This window comes from Aegilops tauschii, chromosome 4 (assembly GCF_002575655.3).
Source record: "Aegilops tauschii subsp. strangulata cultivar AL8/78 chromosome 4, Aet v6.0, whole genome shotgun sequence".
In the NCBI taxonomy this organism is placed as follows: domain Eukaryota; kingdom Viridiplantae; phylum Streptophyta; class Magnoliopsida; order Poales; family Poaceae; genus Aegilops; species Aegilops tauschii.
The window spans coordinates 453,516,557-453,539,466 of NC_053038.3; the positions used below are offsets into that span (position 1 = coordinate 453,516,557).

The 22,910-nt window shown below is 46.9% G+C and overlaps 2 non-coding genes across 2 annotated transcripts; both read left to right on the top strand.

Moving 5' to 3' along the window:
• The first annotated feature begins 1,410 nt into the window (after positions 1-1,410).
• On the top strand, positions 1,411-1,486 carry TRNAI-AAU (transfer RNA isoleucine (anticodon AAU)). The gene has a single exon. It is a non-coding gene; the product is annotated as a tRNA-Ile (tRNA).
• Positions 1,487-4,929: 3,443 nt separating this feature from the next.
• Positions 4,930-5,003, top strand: TRNAI-AAU (transfer RNA isoleucine (anticodon AAU)). The gene has a single exon. It is a non-coding gene; the product is annotated as a tRNA-Ile (tRNA).
• The last annotated feature ends 17,907 nt before the right edge of the window (positions 5,004-22,910 follow it).

A 22,910-nucleotide genomic window follows, 5' to 3' on the forward strand; every position in this document is an offset into this window, starting at 1 on the left:
GGCCACCGGAAGAGTTTCAGGCGTCACCGGTAATGTACCGGGACCACTGGAGGGTTCCGGGGGTCCACCGGGAGGGGCCACCAACCTCGGAGGCCTGCGTGGGCCAAGTGTGGGAAGGGACCAGCCCCTAGGTGGGCTGGTGCGCCTCCCACAAGAGGCCCAAGGCGCAGGGAAAGGGGAAGGGGGGAAACCCTAGGCTCATATGGGCCTAAGGCCCACCTAGGGTGCGCCCCCCCTCTCTCCCCCTCTGTCCGCCCCCTTAGATGCATCTAGGGCTGGCCGCCACCCCTAGGGGGGGTGAACCCTAGATTGGGGCGCAGCCCCTCCCCTTCCCCTATATATAGTGGGGGTTTTGGGGCTGCCATAGACATGAGTCTCCCTCTCTCTTGGCGCAGCCCTACTCCTCTCCCTCCTCGTCTCTCGCAGTGCTTGGCGAAGCCCTGCTGGAGTGCCACGCTCCTCCATCACCACCATGCCGTTGTGCTGCTGCTGGACGGAGTCTTCCCCAACCTCTCCCTCTCTCCTTGCTGGATCAAGGCACGGGAGACGTCCCCGGGCTGTACGTGTGTTGAACGCGGAGGCGCCGTCCGTTCGGCGCTAGATCGGATCTTCTGCGATTTGAATCGCCGCGAGTACGAATCCATCAACCGCGTTCTTGTAACGCTTCCGCTTAGCGATCTTCAAGGGTATGAAGATGCACTCCCTCTCTCTCGTTGCTAGCATCTAGATTGATCTTGGTGACACGTAGGAAAATTTTAAATTATTGCTATGTTACCCAACAGGGGGTGCCCTAATCTCACGCCTCGACGGGGAAAGGCCGTGGAAGGGGCGGGAGTGCCCTAATCTGGTGGGCGTCCAAATGCAACGGCGGCCTTCCCGGGAGTGATTCAGCCCGTGGTTGCTCCACCCAGGAAATAGGCAGGGATCCTGGGAGGATCCCCTGCAACCAAATTAGCCCTTAAGGGAGCATATTTACCCAGCCCAGTTGTAAGTGCTTTTAGTACGCAATTACATTTTATATAAACAAATTGTATATTATTTATGAAAGTAAATTGGCCTATTAGTTTTTTAAGACAAAACTGGCTTATTAGGTCAGCTGTGGTTGGTCCTAATAAGGCCAAGGTCGCAGGTTTGAGACCTGCAAGGGCGAACTTTTTTTCCTTTTCAATTTTTTAGAAGCTTTTACTATGCAACTACATTTTATTTAATAAACTATTCATTATTCAAGGAAGTAAACTAGCCTATTAGCTCAGCTGGTTAGAGCCTGGTCTTAATTAATAAGCCCAAGGTCGCAGGTTCAAGACCTGCATGGGCCAACGTTTTTTTATCATTTCAATTTTTGTAATTGCTTTTACTATGCAATTACGTTTTAGTTAAAAAATTATATATTATTTAATATGAAAATAAATTGGCCTATTAGCTCAGCTGGTTAGAGCGTGGTTCTAATAAGGCCAAGGTCGCAGGTTCGAGACCTGCATATGGGCCAACGTTCTTTTTCTTTTCAATTTTTTCCCTTTGAGTAGTTTCTCGTGCCGATCTTAAAAATTGCAGTAGCTACGTACATGTCCGCGTAACCTATGGCCGTCCCATTTCCTCTCCTTCCGCCCTCTTCCTCTACCGCTTGCCTTCCAATTGCTTTGATCTGGGTGCGCCGCTCGTCCTGCTCCTCGTCAGCTCTCATCCCAGCTCCGTGGACCTGCTCTTGCTGTCATTCAGCACTGTTGCGCCCCGACAGGCGGCTATCTCTCCAAGCATGAACTACATCGGCATCGGTACATGCATGAGTGTGTGTCGACATATGTTACCCGTCCGGTCGCCTTCCGTTTCCCCCCTTCCTTCCCCTCGGACAGCTACGTGGCTAGCTTCACGTTGTTATCCAAAGAGAAAGATGCCACATGGCGCCGTGTTGTCCTACTACATGGTTGCTCCAATGATTTGCCATGCGTGCGTTGTCGTACTGCATGGTGATGTCGCTCGGTGTGCTGTTGCTGCTGCATGCAACGTCGTCTTCTAGCCCCGCTGGTACGCAAGCACCTTGAACTTGAAGGGAAAATGGAGAAAAAAAAACATCCATGTAGTAAGAAAATCAGAGGGACCAACCATATGTACGGTGCTGCGTGCACACGTACGTACGTGGACCGCCAGCCCGGTTGGTTGTTTGTATGCATGTGTTAGAAGGGAGAGAGGGATTTGATGAAATATGATGGATGTATTATTGAGCCTCGAGGGCGAGTATATATTGAGTACAAAACTTGGAGGGCAAGACGCCTCTCCTAGAGATAAGGTAGGAGACGGATTACAAATCCTAGACTACCAAATACAAGTATCCCAAATATATCTCTAACATCTCCCCGCAGTCGTAGCGGTAGCGTTGCGAACAACAGGAGCGTCGCGGACGGTCAGACTGGAGAGAATAGCAGCCGACGGACTGACATCCCCCCGCAGTCCTAGCGGGAGCATCGTGGACGGTGTCGCGTCGCGGACGCGTTGACTGTAGAGGAAGCCGACGAGTTGCTCACGCGGATGATAGCCCTTTGTGCCGATGTCGATGTAGCCGAGAGCGTAGGGTAGTGTAGCCGTGGTCGAGGTAGCCGTGCGAAGAACGTCGTGGTCGATGTCGAGTCGGGGTAGCCGGTGTCGAGGGAGTCGCCGTGGAGCCGCAGGCGCAAGGAGGCGCCGAGTTAGTCATGGGCGCAGTGGTGTCGAAGAAGTGATGCGCCAGGAAGGAGAATGGTGTTGACGACGCGTCGCGCCGGGTTTGCCAACCCCGGGGACACATCGTAGACGAAGGCACACGTCGGTGTTGCCAGCACCGGGCATGTGTAGACGGTCGAAGACGAAGTTGACGAAGCGCCGCACCAGGCTTGCCAGGCCCGGGGACACGTCGTGGATGAAGGCATGCATCGGAGTTGCCAGCACCGGGCATGCGTAGACGAGGGACCTGCACGAGCTGTACGCCATGTCGGAGAAGTTGGAGGGGCCAGCAGAGAAGAACTCGACGACGATTGCGGCGTCCATCGGCGCGGGGCCGATGTCACCAACGGTGGTCGGAGTAACGAAGTGGTCGGGGTAGATGCCGGCGACGGGCTGGTGCTTGAACGAATACGAAGGGGGTGGACGGGCGTCGGCGGCGGCTACAGGGGTAGCGGCGGCGGCAGCCAAAGAAGAGCGGCGACGGCGGCAACGGCGGCTAGGTTAGGAGTGCGGCGGCGGTGCTCGAAGTAGGCGAATCCCTGACAGCGTGACGAAGACCGGCACGGACGGTGGTGTTCCCGCGCCAAGGGAGACGGCGCGGCGCATATCACAGGAGGTCGACGCGCGGTGACGGCGAAGTGGACCGCATGCCGCGACGCTACGGCCCGAAGGGACGACGTAGTGGCGGCGGGCAGGTCGGGGCGACGGCGGGAAGACCTCGGGGCGACGGCGGGGACGGCCTCGGGGCGGCGGCTGGGACCGCGTATCGCGGCACTACGGTCCGTAGGGGCGATGCAGCGGCGACGCACAAGTCGATGCAACCGCGAGGAGAACCATGTGGCGGCGCCGCTGCGGCCCGACGGGGCAACGCAGTGGCAGCCCGTTGCTCGATCGGTGGAGGGGCGCGCTGAACTCGGGGACGATCTTCACGGGACCTGCGGAGGTGCGCGTAACCAACGGGCCAGGTCGGTCGCGCGGCGTAGATGAGGCGGATCGCTGCGGCGAGAGGGTGATCAAGCCGATCGCGCGCGAGGGCGGGGACGCCGCTCGATGGAGACAGGGTGGCGGCGGAGTCCGAGATGAAGCCGGCGACTGCGGGCGACAGGGCGGCTATGATTGGCCGCCACATGACGCGAGGCCGCCGGGTCGGGGTGATGCAGGAGTCCCGATCGGAGCAGGGCGGTGACAGCCGACGTAGATCGACGGGCGGGCCGGCGCGTGAACGGCGGCGGTGAGGGCCGCCGCATGACGCGAGGCCGCCGGGTCGGGGCGACCGGCGGGCAGACGCGCGAGGCCACCGGGTCGATGAAGACGCCGGTGTAGTCGATGCCGAAGTCGGAGTAGAGGCGCTCGGGGTCGACGGCGGCGGTGGGCGACGCAAACCGATGAAGAATAGATCGAAAAACAAAAAGAAACCGCGCGATCAAGATGACCGGCGGGAGAGAGAAACCCCCGAAGCAAGGCTCCGGGAAAAGACTCTCTAGGGCAACCGGTCAACATGACCGGCGGACGAACCCTAGGTACCGGCAGCGCGGCCCCCGGCGGCGGTCATGGAGGCCGACCGCCCCGGAGGCGGCGTGCAGGTGCGGAAGCGGCGGCGGCTAGGGTTTAGGATCGACTTGCGATAGATACCATGTTAGAAGGGAGAGAGATTTGATGGAATATGATGGATGTATTATTGAGCCTCGAGGGCGAGTATATATTGAGTACAAGACTTGAAGGGCAAGACGCCTCTCCTGAAAGGTAGGAGACGGATTACAAATCCTAAACTAACAAATACAAGTATCCCAAATATATCTCTGACAGCATGCTTGGTCGACCATGGTTCACATGATCGATCGTGCAACCTGCATGCAACAACACACATTGAAGGATCTAATGTTCTGGCTGCTGTCGGAATCCTCTGTGACGGCTGTCTGAAATCCAGCAAAGCTTCAAAACACACACACACAATTCGCCTCCAGTTTGTGGGTAAACGGCTGTCGGACCGCCCCGCGGCCAATAGGGTACTCGGTACTCACATGGTTAGGGTGTGCTTCTATGTTCTTAGAGGTGTATGTGTTATGTGATTTTAGTGTGTTAAAAATAAAGATATAGGTTAAGCTATATTACATTGAAACTGCACTAATTTTTTTAAGCTGAAACTGCCCTAAATTGACAAAGGGGGATACGTTTTGATAGTCTATAGTTTTATGTTATATTTAATAAAGAATCCATTAATGATATAAATAAATTGGCCTATTAGCTCAGTTGGTTAGAGCGTGGTCCTAATAAGGCCAAGGTCGCAGGTTCGAAACCTGCATGGGCCAATCTTTTCAGATTTTGTTTTTTCTCAGAGTAATTGCACGTCACGACTCGCGACCTAAACAAATTGCTACTGCTGTAGTTACGTACTACATATCCGCGTAACCCGTCGCCGTCCCGTTTCCTCTCCTTCCGCCCTCTTGCACTACCCGCTCCTTGCAATCCCTAGATCTGGGAGCACCGCTCGGCCTGCTCCTCCCCACTCGGCCAGTCGGCCACTCCCCAGCTCTCAACATGCTCCGTGGACCTGCTGCAGCTCTTGCTTGCTGTCATCGAGCACAACCTAAACCTTTTATGTGGCTAGCATCACGTTGTTATCTAAGAGGAAAAGATGCCACATGCCGGCTGCCGGGTTACGCCGTGGCGGCAAATTTGACAAATTTGACTTGTGGATGAAATCAAATCACAAAATGAACTGTCTGTGAAACTATTTCACGCGGCTAACTTTTTTGTGTGACACCCGACACGAAGGCGTCACACTACACTGTGCAACGCTTCACGGATAGGCGCTACACGCCTGGCCAGCGTTGCTCCAATGATTTGCCGTGCGTTGTCCTACTGCACGGTGATGTCGCTCGGGTTACTGCTGCTCCTCCTGCATGCAACGTCGTCTTCTAACAAACTAGCACCGGTGGTACGCAAGCACGTTGAAGGAAAAAGTGAAGGGAAAAGCGTACGTACGTCTAATAAGAAAAATAAGAGAGTCAGAGACCAGACATATATATGGTGTTGGGTGCACATAGCCCGGTTGGTGGTGCGTATGCATGCGCGGTCGATCATGGTTCACATGATCCACCGTGCAACCCGGATGCAACAGCACACATTGAAGATCTAAAGTGCTACTGCTGGTAGTGCACACATTGCATGTGGGGTACACAAATGTCAGCCAAAAATGTGTCCCTACACACCGTGATTGTACATTTGTCTGGACATGCACTAGCTAGCGTCCATTGTTTCAAAGTTGACCCAGACATTTTACTCTACTTCTAAGTCGATGATCTCTTGAGCGGTCGATTCACGCACACATTCATCTTCCTTTCACCGTCATGGGGTACACAAATCACATTGTCAGTTTGTCACCAACAACTACAGAAGTAAAAACACACTGTACGGCCAGCGGTGAACAGTGTCGTCTGGCTCTGTGCACAAGTACATTCGTTGTCGCCGGGCCACGAAGCTATAGCAACCGACCGACGGATTCGACAGCAACATGCAACGATAGTTTTTTTTCTCTCAAAGCGGATTACTTCCTCCTTTCCGGTTTGTAGGGCTCAATTCAAAATTCTCACCAACCAAGATAGATGGTGAATGGTGAAATATTTTTTGTAGTTTGTAAAAGCACCCAATTAATGCTCTTGTTTTTAAAAAAAAATTATGTTTATCAATGCATTAATTGCAATGCATGCATGCATAAAATACATGCATTGGTCAATTTTTTCTTAATACTTGCATGCAATGATTTAATGCATCTTGAAATTTGAATTTATGATGGGAACAACCAAATTGAGCCTTATAAAATGAAAAAAACTAAAATTTTAAGATAAGCCTTATAAACCGGAAAGGAGGGAGTAGGTCGAACACCGCTATGATCCGCCTCCCCGGCTCCCCCAAAGCACCCGGCCGGGAAATGGATCGTCTCACGGGGACCATTTGGTTCCATCACGATCATCAATAGCCGAAACAGATAGCTGAGATCGAGATGGAGATGGAGAGGTACACAGCAGAGGCACGTCACGTAGCTGTATTGGTTGTGTACGCGCGCACGGATGCGTAACATGGAGCCGACGCCCGGTCCCCGTCCACGCACACTTGATGCCGTCTAGCTCCCTTCCGCTCGCACATCTCCATCCACCATTGTAGCTGGTGAAGTTACTGCCACACTGTACCGCTAGCTAGGGCTCGATCGCTTAGCTAGCTGCGTGGATTGGCTAGGAGATAGACGCAGTCAGTCTGCTACGTACGGTGGCTAGTAAGGCCAGCGTGTTGCCTGCATTCGTATAAGGTGTATATCTGATCCGTGGATGCTTGAGATGGTAGCTAGCTAGCGGTAACGTACGCAGCATTGTTGCATGGGCAGCTGTGGCCTGTGCTCTGTGGGCATGGAACGCAAGCAACTGAGCCGTGCATGCATGCGTACGTGCTTCGATCATCTAGCGGGGCCAAGGTGTGCATGCACGTGATGTGATCAGCATTGTACAATACGTTCAATAATAAGTCGCTGATTGATTGCATTGGATTGGAGGATCTGGCGACCAGATCGATCGATCAATCGATCCTGCCGTGCCGCTGCCGCCTTCCACGCACAAGCGTGTTGGCCGGCCTGCCGGGATCGAACTTAATCGTGTTTTATTTAATTCATTTCCTGTCCGTCCAGTTTCATCGGCGCATCCTGACGACAATATTTTGCACAGTTTCAAAGACAATATTTTGCACAGTAGCATATACAGGCTGCAGAGTGGTGGAGCTCACGATTTCAGCAGGCCCGGTGTTCGAATTACTTTCTGAAATTTGGAGGGAGAGACTTCGAGCCATGCAGCAGCAGCTAGCAGCCCAGCAGGAGTTCACTCCCACTGACAGAGCCCCCTGGTTTGTGCATGTCGGGTTAAATATATTTCGATCGTTGTCGCTGCAGGCTGGCTGGTGGACGCCGGATCCATGGAAATCGGGGAGGGCACAGGATGAGCGGCCGTACGTATCATGGGCGAACGGGGGCAGAAGAGACAGGATCCGCGTCCCGTGCAGCCGTGCTCTGTCTGCCCCGTCCGCCGCCATAAATTGTTTTGGCGTTTGGTCCTGTCCGGTGGATGGATGTGTTGGGCCAGCGTTCCGGCCCACGTCGCGCGCCGTAGGCCTGGAACCGAGCGAGCGGATCACGGCCGCGCCCTCAAAAACAAAAACCCAAAAGGCCAACACGAAACAACAAACAAACGAACGTCCTGTTCGAGGCCTCTCCCCCGACGCACGCGCGCCGCCCTCCGCCCTCCGCCCGCCCGCCTCAACGTCTGCTCGGCTTGCGCAGATCACCGACCTTCAGTCGGGGGTGCATCGCGATTGCCAAACCAAATCCACGATGGAAGAATCTGCGCCGGCTTCGCGTATGCGGGAGTTTGAGCCGTTCACGGCGCCGTCGCTGGAGGAGCTGCTGCCGCAGCTGTCCAGCGAGGAGCAGGGCAGATTGCAGGGCCACCTGCGCGAGCACGATCGCCTCCGGAGGCGACGGAACAAGAAGTCTCCTCCGTCGCCTTCGTGTTCGTGGGACGATTTCGGGCCCACGGAAGGGTATGTCCCGCCCGCCTCATCCAGGATTTTATATTTTTTAGGTCAACGAAAAAGGTTTATGTTAGGTCCCTGCTTGCTGTGGAGGCTTTCTACATACCTGTTCCTACATTATTAACCCCCTATAAAGTTAACACTGACTGACCTAAATTAAGGACAGCAGCACTTTATTTTAGCTTAAACAGGGTGCGATGCTAAAGTGTGTTGGAGACTGCAGGTAAAATTGATTATGCGATGTCTGCTTGCGGATAGCAAACGTAGATCTAAGGTTATCTCCGTTGGTTGCTGCTGACTCTTCAGCATATAGTTCATATGAACACTTCATTGGTTGCCCTATGTTGGAATGACAGCTTATTCTTTGACAATCGATTGGAATAGAACTGATAGAAACCTTAGAAAAAGCCTTGAAGTGTATATTTTCTGTCATATACCAATCGAGGATGTCCTAACAGCCTGTTTGGTCAACAGACAGGCAGGGGAATGAAAATTTGCACACATCGTGTATGGTAACGACAGGGAGAGAGTATGGGAGTTTAGAGATGAGAAATTGATTTGAAGTCACATTCCTCTGTTTGGCATGTGAAGGCAATTAAAGGTGGAAATTTAAGAGATAATTAACCGCTCCTATTTAATTGATGGGATTAGACAGACAAATAACCAACTTTAAACGTGAAACATGACCCCTCACGGATGTGCCCAACTAACAAAACCTTTTTTTTCTCCGTCGATTCCCGATCTTCGGTTAAATTACCAGGGGTCCCCTAGGGAAGAGATTTGAAGGAGTTGGGCCTCTGAATTTCCCTTCCCTTCTTAATTCCCATGTCCCTGAGTCAATCAAAGGATTTAAAGTGTTACTCCCTTCGTCCGGTGAAAAGTGTACATATAGAAATTTTAAGACAGATTATGAAGTGAAGTAAATAATGCATTGGAAATGTGCAAGTCATTATCTATCTTTTCTTTAATTACCCAACCTCCAATGAGCTAACTGCATGTAAAAAATAAGGAGACCAAGTGTAGAATGTCATTGGTTTTGATTACCGAAGTATTTTTTTTCTACTTTAAAGTGAATTGGGAAAATAGAAATACACTTTTTTGGACAAATTTAAGAGCCAAACTTACACTCTTCACCACACGGAGGGAGTAGTTACCTTAAACTCCCATTCCGTGGCTCCAACTCCCCGCAACCAAACACGCCGACAAGGGTGTTTATGGAGGGACTATGCATGGTAAGTAGGTTTTTACTCCAATTCCTTGTTTGGTATATGATGAGAATTGATGTGGGAAAAAACTTTGCTCGCGAATTAACAAGGTACCCCCTGTGAAGAAATTGGTGGGAATTTGCTTCCTCAACTCTCATTCCCCTTTCCACCTTAAACTCTCATTCCCTCTAATCAAATAGTGGACTTTTAATCTTCTCAGCCCTCAACTCCCATTCCCCTCCACCACGTCACCCACCCTCACCAATGCGCAAATGGAGGTTTGTTGTTGGTCAAGGGAGTTGACTGTTACTCGACATTGTTACTGAAGTGCGAGACACACCATGTCAGGTGGCACTCTCACAGTCGGTCATGTGTGTGTGCCCGCATGCATGAGTAGTCACATCGTGGTCATGTCGGCGCTTTCACACACAGGGATTACGCACCGTGCGGTTTCCCATACGAGAAGTCGCGTCGTCGGCGTGCCCGCCAGGCGCCTATTAATGCTTCTTTTTATAGCCGCGCGCGGCGGACCGGCGTTCACTGATACGTCTCCAATGTATCTATAATTTTTGATTGCTCCATGCTATATTATCTTCTGTTTTGGACATTATTGGGCTTTGTTATACACTTTTATACTATTTTTGGGACTAACCTATTAACCGGAGGCCCAGCCCAGAATTGCTGTTTTTTGCCTATTTCAGAGTTTCGCAGAAAAAGAATATCAAACGGAGTCCAAACGGAATAAAACCTTCGGGAACGTGATTTTCGGAACGAACATGATCCAGAGGACTTGGACCCTACGTCAAGAAAGCTACCAGGAAGCCACGAGGTAGGGGGGCGTGCCTACCCTTTGGGCGCGCCCTCCACCCTCGTGGGCCCCACGTTGCTCCACCGACGTACTCCTTCCTCCTATATATACCTACGTACCCCCAATCGATCAGAGACGGAGGCAAAAACCTAATTCCACCGCCGCAACCTTCTGTACCCGTGAGATCCCATCTTGGGGCCTGTTCCGGAGCTTCACCGGAGGGGGCATCGATCACGGAGGGCTTCTACATCAACACCATAGCCTCTCCGATGAAGTGTGACTAGTTTACCTCAGACCTTCGGGTCCATAGTTATTAGCTAGATGGATTCTTCTCTCTTTTTGGATCTCAATACAATGTTCTCCCCCTCTCTCATGGAGATCTATTCGATTTAATCTTCTTTTGTTGTGTGTTTGTTGAGATCGATGAATTATGGGTTTATGATAAAGTTTATCTATGAATAATATTTGAATCTTGTGAATTCTTTTATGTATGATTGGTTATCTTTGCAAGTCTCTTTGAATTATCAGTTTGGTTTGGCCTACTAGATTGATCTTTCTTGCAATGGGAGAAGTGCTTAGCTTTGGGTTCAATCTTGCGGTGTCCTTTCCCAGTGACAGTAGGGGCAGCAAGGCACGTATTGTATTATTGTCATCAAGGATAACAAGATGGTTTTTTTACCATATTGCATGAATTTATCCCTCTACATCATGTCATCTTGCTTAAGGCGCTACTTTGTTCTTATGAACTTAATACTCTAGATGCATGCTGGATAGCGGTCGATGTGTGGAGTAATAGTAGTAGATGCAGGCAGGAGTCGGTCTACTTGTTTCGTACGTGATGCCTATATACATGATCATGGCTAGATATTCTCATAACTATGCTCAATTCTGTCAATTGCTCAACAGTAATTTGTTCACCCACCGTAAATACTTATGCTCTCGAGAGAAGCCACTAGTGAAACCTATGGCCCCCGGGTCTATTTTCCATCATATTAATCTTCCAACACTTAGCTATTTCCGTTGCCTTTTATTTTACTTTGCATCTTTATCACAAAAATACCAAAAATATTATCTTATCATATCTATCAGATCTCACTCTCGTAAGTGACCGTGTAGGGATTGACAACCCTTTATCGCGTTGGTTGCGAGGATTTATTTGTTTGTGTAGGTGCGAGGGACTCGTGTGTAGCCTCCTACTGGATTGATACCTTGGTTCTCAAAAACTGAGGGAAATACTTACGCTACTTTGCTGCATCACCCTTTCCTCTTGAAGGGAAAACCAACGCAGTGCTCAAGAGGTAGCAAGAAGTATTTCTGGCGCCGTTGCCGGGGAGGTCTACGCAAAAGTCAACATACCAAGTACCCATCACAAACCCTTATCTCCCGCATTACATTATTCGCCATTTGCCTCTCGTTTTCCTCTCCCCCACTTCACCCTTGCCGTTTTATTCATCCTCTCTTTTTCGTTCGCCTCTTTTTGTTCGCTTCTTGTTTGCTCGTGTGTTGGATTGCTTGCTTGTCACGATGGCTCAAGATAATACCAAATTATGTGACTTTACCAATACCAACAATAATGATTTCCTTAGCACTCTGATTGCTCCTCTTACCGATACTGAATCTTGTGAAATCAATGCTGCTTTGTTGAATCTTGTCATGAAAGATCAATTCGCCGGCCTTCCTAGTGAAGATGCCGCTACTCATTTAAATAGCTTCGTTGATTTGTGTGATATGCAAAAGAAGAAAGATGTGGACAATGATATTGTTAAATTGAAGCTATTCCCTTTTTCGCTTAGAGATCGTGCTAAAGCTTAGTTTTCATATTTGCCTAAAAATAGTATTGATTCTTGGAATAAGTGCAAAGATGCTTTTATCTCTAAGTATTTTCCTCCTGCTAAGATTATCTCTCTTATAAACGATATTATGAATTTTAAGCAACTTGATCATGAACATGTTGCACAAGCTTGGAAGAGGATGAAATTAATGATACGTAATTGCCCTACGCATGGTTTGAATTTGTGGATGATTATACAATTTTTTTATGCCGGATTGAATTTTGCTTCTAGAAATCTTTTAGATTCGGCCGCGGGATGCACTTTTATGGAAATCACTTTAGGAGAAGCTACTAAACTCCTAGATAATATTATGGTTAATTATTCTCAATGGCACACTGAAAGATCTACTACTAAAAAAGTGTATGCGATAGAAGAAATTAATGTTTTGAGTGGAAAGATGGATGAACTTATGAAATTATTTGCTACTAAGAGTGTTTCTTCTGATCCTAATGATATGCCTTTGTCTACTTTGATTGAGAATAATAATGAATCTTTGGATGTAAATTTTGTTGGTAGGAATAATTTTGGTAACAACGCGTATAGAGGAAACTTTAATCCTAGGCCTTATCCTAGTAATTCCTCTAATAATTATGGTAATTCCTACAACAACTCTTATGGAAATTTTAATAAGATGCCCTCTGAATTTGAGACTAGTGTTAAGGAATTTATGAATTCGCAAAAGAATTTCAATGCTTTGCTTGAAGAAACATTGCTTAAAGTTGATGAATTGGCTAGGAATGTTGATAGAATTTCTCTTGATGTTGATTCCTTGAAACTTAGATCTATTCCACCTAAGCATGATATCAATGAGTCTCTCAAAGCCATGAGAATTTGCATTGATGAGTGCAAAGAAAGAACCGCTAGGATGCGTGCTAAGAAAGATTGCTTTATAAAAGCGTGTTCTTCTAATTTTTATGAAAACAAAGATGAAGATCTAAAAGTTATTGATGTGTCCCCTATTAAACCTTTACCTAGAAGGCGTTCCAGAAATTCGGAGTTTTTAGATCTTGATGCTAAAATTGATAAAAGTGGGATTGAAGAGATCAAAACATTAGATATTAATGAACCCACTATTTTGGATTTCAAGGAATTTAATTATGATAATTGCTCCTTGATAGATTGTATTTCCTTGTTGCAATCCGTGCTAAATTCTCCTCATGCTTATAGTCAAAATAAAGCCTTTACCAAACATATCGTTGATGCTTTGATGCAATCTTATGAAGAAAAACTTGAGTTGGAAGTTTCTATTCCTAGAAAACTCTATGATGAGTGGGAACCTACTATTAAAATTAAAATTAAAGATCATGAATGCTACGCTTTGTGTGATTTGGGTGCTAGTGTTTCCACGATTCCAAAAACTTTGTGTGATTTTCTAGGTTTCCGTGATTTTGATGATTGCTCTTTAAACTTGCACCTTACGGATTCCACTATTAAGAAACCTATGGGAAGAATTAATGATGTTCTTATTGTTGCAAATAGGAACTATGTGCCTGTAGATTTTATTGTTCTTGACATAGATTGCAATCCTTCATGTCCTATTATTCTTGGTAGACCTTTCCTTAGAACGATTGGTGCAATCATTGATATAAAGGAAGGGAATATTAGATTCCAATTTCCATTAAAAAAAGGCATGAAACACTTCCCTAGGAAGAAAATAAAATTACCATATGAATCTATTATGAGAGCCACTTATGGATTGCCTACTGAGGATGGCAATACCTAGATCTATCCTTGCTATTATGCCTAGCTAGGGGCGTTAAACGATAGCGCTTGTTGGGAGGCAACCCACTTTTATTTTTAGTTTTTTTTTTGCTTTTTGCTTCTGTTTAGGAATAAATATTTGTTCTAGCCTCTGGTTAGATGTGTTTTTATGTTTTAATTAGTGTTTGTGCCAAGTTAAACCTATATGATCTTCTTGGATGATAGTTATTTGATCTTGCAGAAAATTCCAGAAACTTTCTGTTCACAAAAATAATTGTTAAAAATCACCAGAACGTGATAAAATATTGATTCCAATTTCTGCTGATCAATAAACAAATTGTCTAGGTCTTCCTATTTTGGATGATTTTTTGAGGTTCCAGAAGTTTGCGTTAGTTACAGATTACTACAGACTGTTCTGTTTTTGACAGATTCTGTTTTTCGTGTGTTGTTTGCCTATTTTGATGAATCTATGGCTAGTAAAAGAGTTTATAAACCGTAGAGAAGTTGGAATACAGTAGGTTTAACACCAATATAAATAAAGAATGAGTTCACTACAGTACCTTGAAGTGGTCTTTTGTTTTCTTTCGCTAACGGAGGTCACGAGATTTTCTGCTGAGTTTTGTGTTGTGAAGTTTTCAAGTTTTGGGTGAAAAATTTGATGGATTGTGGAACAAGGAGTGGCAAGAGCCTAAGCTTGGGGATGCCCATGGCACCCCCAAGATAATCTAAGGACACCTAAAATCCAAAGCTTGGGGATGCCCCGGAAGGCATCCCCTCTTTCGTCTACTTCCATCGGTAACTTTACTTGGAGCTATATTTTTATTCACCACATGATATGTGTTTTGCTTGGAGCGTCTTGTATGATTTGAGTTTTTTTAGTTTACCACATTCATCCTTGCTGTACACACCTTTTGATAGAGACACACATGATTCGGAAATTATTAGAATACTCTATGTGCTTCACTTATATCTTTTGAGTTATATAGTTTTTGCTCTAGTACTTCACTTATATCCTTTAGAGCACGGTGGTGGATTTGTTTTATAGAAACTATTGATCTCTCATGCTTCACTTAGATTATTTTGAGAGTCTTAAATAGCATGGTAATTTGCTTAAATAATCCCAATATGCTAGGTATTCAAGAATATTAAAAACTTTCTTATGAGTGTTTTGAATACTAAGAGAAGTTTGATGCTTGATGATTGTTTTGAGACATGGAGGTAGTGATATTAAAGTTGTGCTAGTTGAGTAGTTGTGAATTTGAGAAATACTTGTGTTGAAGTTTGCAAGTCCCGTAGCATGCACGTATGGTAAACGTTATGTAACAAATTTGAAACATGAGGTGTTCTTTGATTGTCCTCCTTATGAGTGGCGGTCGGGGACGAGCAATGGTCTTTTCCTACCAATCTACCCCCCTAGGAGCATGCGCGTAGTGCTTGGTTTTTGATGACTTGCAGATTTTTGCAATAAGTATGTGAGTTCTTTATGACTAATGTTGAGTCCATGGATTATACGCACTCTCACCTTTCCATCAATGCTAGCCTCTTCGGTACCGTGCATTGCCCTTTCTCATATAGAGAGTTGGTGCAAACTTCGCCGGTGCATCCAAACCCCGTGATATGATACGCTCTTTCACACATAAACCTCCTTATATCTTCCTCAAAACAGCCACCATACCTACCTATTATGGCATTTCCATAGCCATTCCGAGATATATTGCCATGCAACTTTCCACCGTTTCGTTTATCTTGACACGTTCATCATTGTCATATTGCTTTGCATGATCATGTAGTTGACATAGTATTTGTGGCAAAGCCACCGTTCATAATTCTTTCATACATGTCACTCTTGGTGCATTGCATATCCCGGTACACTGCCGGAGGCATTCATATAGAGTCATACTTTGTTCTAGTGTCGAGTTGTAATCATTGAGTTGTAAATAAATAGAAGTGTGATGATCATCATTTTCTAGAGCATTGTCCCAAGTGAGGAATAAAAAAAGGAGAGAGAAAGGCCATAAAAAAAGAAGGCCCAAAAAAATGAATGAGAGAAAAAGAGAGAAGGGACAATGTTACTATCCTTTTACCACACTTGTGCTTCAAAGTAGCACCATAATCTTCATGATAGAGAGTCTCTTGTTTTGTCACTTTCATATAATAGTGGGAATTTTTCATTATAGAACTTGGCTTGTATATTCCAACAATGGGCCTCCTCAAGTGCCCTAGGTCTTCGTGAGCAAGCAAGTTGGATGCACACCCACTTAGTTTCTTTTGTTGAGCTTTCATATATTTTTAGCTCTAGTGCATCCGTTGCATGGCAATCCCTACTCCTTGCATTAACATCAATCGATGGGCATCTCCATAGCTCATTGATTAGCCTCGTTGATGTGAGACTTTCTCCTTTTTTTGTCTTCTCCACATAACCCCCATCATTATATTCTATTCCACCCATAGTGCTATATCCATGGCTCACACTCATGTGTTGCGTGAAGGTTGAAAAAGTTTGAGAGTACTAAAGTATGAAACAATTGCTTGGCTTGTCATCGGGGTTGTGCATGATGAGAGCATTCTTGTGTGACAAAAATGGAGCATGACTAAACTATATGATTTTGTAGGGATGAACTTTCTTTGGCCATGTTATTTTGAGAGGACATAATTGCTTAGTTAGTATGCTTGAAGTATTATTACTTTTATGTCAATATGAACTTTTATCTTGAATCTTTCGGATCTGAATATTCATACCACAATTAAGAAGAATTACATTGAAATTATGCCAAATAACATTCCACATCAAAAATTCCGTTTTTATCATTTACCTACTCGAGGACGAGCAGGAATTAAGCTTGGGGATGCTTGATACGTCTCCAACGTATCTATAATTTTTGATTGCTCCATGCTATATTATCTTCTGTTTTGGACATTATTGGGCTTTGTTATACACTTTTATATTATTTTTGGGACTAACCTATTAACCGGAGGCCCAACCCAGAATTGCTGTTTTTTTTGCCTATTTTAGAGTTTCGCAGAAAAAGAATATCAAACGGAGTCCAAACGGAATGAAACCTTCGGGAACGTGATTTTCGGAACGAACATGATCCAGAGGACTTGGACCCTACGTCAAGAAAGCTACCAGGAAGCCACGAGGTAGGGGGGCGTGCCTACCCTTTGGGCGCGCCCTCCACCCTCATGGGCCCACGTTGCTCCACCGACGTACTCCTTCCTCCTATATATACCTACGTACCCCCAAACGATCAGAGACGGAGGCAAAAACCTAATTCCACCACCGCAACCTTCTGTACCCGTGAGATCCCATCTTGGGGCCTATTCCGGAGCTTCGCCGGAGGGGGCATCGATCACGGAGGGCTTCTACATCAACACCATAGCCTCTCCGATGAAGTGTGAGTAGTTTACCTCAGACCTTCGGGTCCATAGTTATTAGCTAGATGGATTCTTCTCTCTTTTTGGATCTCAATACAATGTTCTCCCCCTCTCTCGTGGAGATCTATTCGATGTAATCTTCTTTTGCGGTGTGTTTGTTGAGATCGATGAATTGTGGGTTTATGATAAAGTTTATCTATGAATAATATTTGAATCTTGTGAATTCTTTTATGTATGATTGGTTATCTTTGCAAGTCTCTTTGAATTATCAGTTTTGTTTGGCCTACTAGATTGATCTTTCTTGTAATGGGAGAAGTGCTTAGCTTTGGGTTCAATCTTGCGGTGTCCTTTCCCAGTGACAGTAGGGGCAGCAAGGCACGTATTGTATTGTTGCCATCGAGGATAACAAGATGGGATTTTTATCATATTGCATGAATTTTATCCCTCTACATCATGTCATCTTGCTTAAAGCGTTACTCTGTTCTTATGAACTTAATACTCTAGATGCATGCTGGATAGCGGTTGATGTGTGGAGTAATAGTAGTAGATGTAGGCAGGAGTCGGTCTACTTGTTTCGGACGTGATGCCTATATACATGATCATGCCTAGATATTCTCATAACTATGCTCAATTCTATCAATTGCTCAACAGTAATTTGTTCACCCATCGTAAATAGTTATGCTCTCGAGAGAAGCCACTAGTGAAACCTATGACCCCCGGGTCTATTTTCCATCATATTAATCTTCCAACACTTAGCTATATCCGTTGCCTTTTATTTTACTTTGCATCTTTATCACAAAAATACCAAAAATATTATCTTATCATATCTATCAGATCTCACTCTCGTAAGTGATCATGTAGGGATTGACAACCCCTTATCGCGTTGGTTGCGAGGATTTATTTGTTTGTGTAGGTGCGAGGGACTCGTGTGTAGCCTCCTATTGGATTGATACCTTGGTTCTCAAAAACTGAGGGAAATACTTACGCTACTTTGCTGCATCACCCTTTCCTCTTCAAGGGAAAACCAACGCAGTGCTCAAGAGGTAGCATTCACACACTCCTGTCCCAATCCCCTCACCTCCCCTCGCCGGCCCATAGCCTTCTTCGCCGTGTGCCTTCACCAAACCTTAGCTATCTCCCTTTCCGCAGCCGCAGCAATGGCCAGCCACAATGGTGGGGCGGGAACCAGTAGTTGGGGACGATGCCGCGCGCTGTTCATTCCCGGCATGCCGCTCACCCTCTGAGTCGACGAAGCGTCGCTCCTCGCCCACCGCGACGCGCGTGTCGGCCGGATGGCACCTGAGCATTGGGGGGCTCGCGATGGAGCATGTCGCCACCGTCGGCACGCCGGCCATGTCACGCGCAATACACGTGTTTCGGCAAAGCCTACCACCGGAGGAGCGGTCCAAACCACGCTACGGGCGTAGCAGCCAATGATGGACGCATACCCTAGCGAAGGATAATGCCACTCGCATCCAGCACTATGACAAACGCTATCCAGTGTCGCGGAACAACATTGACGAGTTGTACTTCTGGGAAGGGCATACCTTCCCTAATGTCATGGCCGCATGCCGTGCCAGCTCGGCCTGGACAAGCACGGTCGGGTTTTGCCGCCGCGGTCCACGCCCATGTTTGCAAGAGGCAGCTGCGGTGCCAGCAATAGTGGGGGCCTTCGCGTTACGTCGGGGACGAGCTCTTTACTGCGGCGGCTTGGGCATCCGAAGGCAGGAGCCCGGGACAAGCTCCCGTGGTGATGGCTGATGACCCACAAGTATAGGGGATCAACCGTAGTATTTTCAATAAGTAAGAGTGTCGAACCCAACAAGGAGCAGAAGGAAATAACAAGTGGTTTTCAGCAAGGTGTTCTCTGCAAGCACTGAAATTGTCGGTAACCAATAGTTTGATAGCAAGATAATTTCTAACGAGCAAGTAATAGTAATGGTAAATAAAGTGCAGCAAGGTAGCCCAATCCTTCGGTGGCAAAGGACAGGCCAAAACGGTCTCTTATGATAAGCAAAGCGTTCTTGAGGGTACACGGGAATTTCATCATATCACTTTCATCATGTTGGTTTGATTTGTGTTCGCTACTTTGATAATTTGATATGTGGGTGGACCGGTGCTTAGGTGCTCTTCTTACTTGAACAAACCTCCCACTTATGATTAACCCCCTCGCAAGCATCCGTAACTACGAGAAAAATATTAAGATAAAATATAACCATAGCATTAAACTTTTGGATCCAAATTAGTCCCTTACCAAGGAGCGCATCAACTAGGGTTTAAGTTTCTGCCACTCTAGCAACCCATCATATAATAACTACTCCACAATGCATTCCCTTAGGCCCAAATATGGTGAAGTGCCATGTAGTCTACGTTCACATGACACCACTAAGGGAATCACAACATACATATCATCAAAATATCGAACACATATCAAGTTCACATGATTACTTGCAACATGACTTCTCCCGTGACCTCAAGAACAAAAGTAACTACTCACAAATAATAATCATGCTCAAGATCAGAGGGGTATTAAATAGCATAATGGATCTGAACATATAATCTTCCACCAAATAAACCATATAGTAATCAACTACAAGATGTAATCAACACTACTAGTCACCCACAAGCACCAATCTAAGGTTCTGGTACAAAGATTGAACACAAGATGAACTAGGGTTTGAGAGGAGATGGTGATGTTGAAGATGTTAATGGATATGGCCCTCCCAAATATGGGAGAGTTGTTGGTGATGACGATGACGATGATTTCCCCCTCCGGGAGGGAACTTCTCCCGGCGGAATCACTCCGCCGAAGGGCAAAAGTGCTCCTGCCCAAGTTCCGCCTCGAGACGGCGGCGTTTCGTACCGAAAGTCCTCCCTTATTTTTCTAGGTCAAAATAACTTATATACCAGAAGAGGGGCACCAGAGGTGGGTCGAGGAGGGCACAACCCACCAGGGCGCGCCTGGGGGGCCTGGCGCGCCCAGGTGGGTTGTGCCTGAGGGAATCCTGGACTAAGGGGTCCTCGGGCGTCCGGCCTGTTAGCCATGGGCCGGACTGATGGGCTGTGAAGATATGAAGACCGAAGACTCTCAACGTGTCCAGATGGGACTCTCCTTTGCGTGGAAGGCAAGCTTGGCGATTAAACATGAAGATTCCTTTCTCTGTAACCGACTTTGTGTAACCCTAGATCCCTCCGGTGTCTATATAAACCGGAGGGTTAGGTCTATAGGACCGAATACTCATTACCATAGTCATACATGCTAGACTTCTAGGGTTTAGCCATTACGATCTCGTGGTAGATCAACTCTTGTAATACTCATATTCATCAAGATCAATCAAGCAGGAAGTAGGGTATTACCTCCATAGAGAGGGCCTGAACCTAGGTAAACATTGTGTCCCCCATCTCCTGTTACCATCGATCCTAGACGCACAGTTCGGGACCCCCTACCCGAGATCCGCCGGTTTTGACACCGACATTGGTGCTTTCATTGAGAGTTCCACCGTGCCGTCGTGAAGAGGTTTGATGGCCCATTCGATCATCTACAACGACACTGTCCAAGGAGAAGTCTTCCTTCCTGGACAGACCTTCGTATTCAGCGGCTTCGCACTGCAGGCCAAATCGCTTGGCCATCTGGAGCAGATCGAAAGCTACGCCCCTGGCCATCAGGTCGATTCGGGAGCTTGAATTACGTCGCGGACATCCGCGGAGACTTGATCTTCGACGGATTCGAGACCGCGGCAGCCGCTCTGTTGGGGAACGTAGTAATTTCAAAAATTTCCTACGCACACGCAAGATCATGGTGATGCATAGCAACGAGAGTGGAGAGTGTTGTCCACGTACCCTCGTAGACCGAAAGCGGAAGCGTTAGCACAACGCGGTTGATGTAGTCGTACGTCTTCACGATCCTACTGATCAAGTACCGAACGCACGGCACCTCCGAGTTCAGCACACGTTCAGCCCGATGACGTCCCTTGAACTCCGATCCAGCCGAGTGTTGAGGGAGAGTTTCGTCAGCACGACGGCGTGGTGACGATGATGATGTTATACCGACGCAGGGCTTCACCTAAGCACCGCTACAGTATTATCGAGGTGGACTATGGTGGAGGGGGGTACCGCACATGGCTAAAAGATCAAACGATCAATTGTTGTGTCTATGGGGTGCCCCCCTCCCCCGTATATAAAGGAGTGGAGGAGGGGGAGGGCCGGCCCTCTCTATGGCGCGCCCTAGGAGGAGTCCTACTCCCACCGGGAGTAGGATTCCCCCCCTTCCAAGTAGTAGGAGTAGGAGTCAAGGAAAGGGGAGAGAGAAGAGAAGGAAGGAGGGGGCGCAGCCCCTCCCTCTAGTCCAATTCGGACTAGGCCTTGGGGGGGGGGCGCGCCCAGCCTCTCCTCTCTCTTTCCCTAAAGCCCAATAAGGCCCATATACTCCCCGGCGAATTCCCGTAACTCTCCGGTACTCCGAAAAATACCCGAATCACTCGAAACCTTTCCGATGTCCGAATATAGTCGTCCAATATATCGATCTTTACGTCTCGACCATTTCGAGACTCCTCTTCATGTCCCCGATCTCATCCGGGACTCCGAACTTCCTTCGGTACATCAAAACACATAAACTCATAATATAACTATCATCGAACTTTAAGCGTGCGGACCCTACGGGTTCGAGAACAATGTAGACATGACCGAGACACGTCTCCGGTCAATAACCAATAGCGGAACCTGGATGCTCATATTGGCTCCCGCATATTCTACGAAGATCTTTATCGGTCAAACCGCATAACAACATAAGTTGTTCCCTTTGTCATCGGTATGTTACTTGCCCGAGATTCGATCGTCGGTATCTCAATACCTAGTTCAATCTCGTTACCGGCAAGTCTCTTTACTCGTTCCGTAATACATCATCCCGCAACTAACTCATTAGTTGCAATGCTTGCAAGGCTTAAGTGATGTGCATTACCGAGTGGCCCCAGAGATACCTCTCCGACAATCGGAGTGACAAATCCTATTCTCGAAATACGCCAACCCAACAAGTACCTTTGGAGACACCTGTAGAGCACCTTTATAATCACCCAGTTATGTTGTGACGTTTGGTAGCACACAAAGTGTTCCTCCGGTAAATGGGAGTTGCATAATCTCATAGTCATGGGAACAACGATAAGTCATGAAGAAAGCAATAGCAGAATACTAAACAATCGTGTGCTAAGCTAACGGAATGGGTCAAGTCAATCACATCATTCTCCTAATGATGTGACCCCGTTAATCAAATGACAACTCATGTCTATGGCTAGGAAACATAACCATCTTTGATCAACGAGCTAGTCAAGTAGAGGCATACTAGTGACACTCTGTTTGTCTATGTACTCACACATGTATTATGTTTCCGGTTAATACAATTCTAGCATGAATAATAAACATTTATCATGAAATAAGGAAATAAATAATAACTTTATTATTGCCTCTAGGCATATTTCCTTCAGTCTCCCACTTGCACTAGAGTCAATAATCTAGTTCACATCACCATGTGATTTGATACCAATAGTTCACATCACCATGTGATTAACACCCATAGTTCACATCGTCATGTGACCAACACCCAAAGGGTTTACTAGAGTCAGCAATCTAGTTCACATCGCCATGTGATTAACACCCAAAGAGTACAAAGGTGTGATCATATTTTGCTTGTGAGAGAAGTTTAGTCAACGGGTCGACGTCTGCCAAATT